Here is a 1,639-nt window from a genome sequence, read left to right as displayed (position 1 = left end):
GCACGTGTTATTGTTATGTGTCTTGTTAAGTACTTGTGTGTGTGTGTGAGTGTGTTTGTTTTTGTCTCAACATCACAATAGTTGTAAATGAGTGTTGCTGTCCTAGAAGCAATGTCATTCACTTGTAATGTTCTGTGAGAACATGTCTGGCCATGGGGAAGCCTTACCTTACTTAGAAACAGGTGAAAGTTAATGACAGGTGGAGCACCCAACCATAAACAAATCTGCCTCAATGAATTTCATTTGGCCCATGGAAAAGAAGACATCAAAATAATGCAGACAATGATGATTAGAAGCTTTGCATCACCATCCACTTTCCATTTTGATTTTTGGTAGGGATTGAAAGAGCTTCTCTCCATTTTATTCTCCACACTTTTATTTTAGTAAATCTTTTCTGAATTTTATTAAAAAATATTATTTGAGGTTTTTCTTTTCTTTCTTTTTTTTTCTAAAGCTTCAATTTACTTCTGCTATCAGCACCCCCCCCCCCACTCTGTTTTTTTTAAAGCCACAATATTTGTTCCTATGTTTCTTGAACTGGATTTGTTGTTATTAATGCCTGGTACTTCTGAATTGCCAGTCACACGATATCCCAAGTGGTAACTTCAGTCAAATCTCCTCCAATATCTGCATGGTTTCACTTAAAGTAATCCATCACCAGTTACCAATTGTATATCTTTGTTAGATTTGAGTCTTGTTACTACAATTAATGACTCTGCTATACTAACGAAGTGCAGTTAGCCCTTATTTTGTTTTTTTAATTTAACCCTAGGACTCTTAAAGTCACCTGGTTCCCGTGGCATATATGTGACAGATCCAACATTCCTCCTGAATTGGATGCCAGTCTGTTGCAGGCACTGGCGTAGTTAGAGTGTGTGCCCCCTTGCACCCCACAAAAAACACATATTGCCTACAGCAGACCCAAAAGTGCTCCCCAGCTACGCTAGTGGTTGCAGGGTACAAGGCCAGTAATATTGAGGGGAAGAGATGAAAGGCCAAGTTGACCTTAGCAAGATTTGAATTCAAAACAGGGAGCCAGAAGAAATGGCACCAAGCATTTTGTCCAATGTGTTTACAATTCTGCCTGTTTGGCGCCTTACAGTTAACCACACTCTACTCAATGGGAATGAGAATCCACCAAACTAAACATCTCTCCAGTTCTTTCTGGCATTCTACCATATTACCTGTGATCCTAACTTCCATACATATAGACTGAAGTATGTATATATACACACATATACAATCTAAGTATATGATACTGCAATATCTGTAGTAAAGATATCAGCTCTTCGTAGCTCGTGTATCAAGGTTTTAACATCTCCATTTAACAATTCTGCTTCAGCAACTTTTACATTCATACATTCAGCTCTTATTCCAGAATAATCTTTTAGTGTTTTTAACACATGTTTAACAACATAACACTCTTCTTTACTTCTCCAATAAATCATTTTGTTTCACCCTCAAATTTATTATTTCTGTAATGCATATTTCATATATATATATAGTCGTCCCACCCTTGCCAGCATGGAAGGTGGACGTTAAATTATGATAGTGAGTTTTATAACAAAAATCTATATCCATTTCCTAGAAATTCTCTCGTCTTATATATATATATATATATATATATATATATATATAT

General features: G+C 36.2%; 1 protein-coding gene across 1 annotated transcript in view; it reads left to right on the top strand.

Annotated features, from left to right (window-relative positions):
• Positions 1–1,639, top strand: part of LOC106867323 (transcriptional enhancer factor TEF-1-like) — a 120,574-nt gene that overhangs the window by 99,992 nt on the left and 18,943 nt on the right. The window lies entirely within an intron of this gene.

Source organism: Octopus bimaculoides, chromosome 3 (assembly GCF_001194135.2).
Source record: "Octopus bimaculoides isolate UCB-OBI-ISO-001 chromosome 3, ASM119413v2, whole genome shotgun sequence".
Lineage (NCBI taxonomy): Eukaryota > Metazoa > Mollusca > Cephalopoda > Octopoda > Octopodidae > Octopus > Octopus bimaculoides.
Note: the sequence above shows the minus strand (reverse complement) of the source record. Positions and strands in the feature narration are given on the sequence as shown.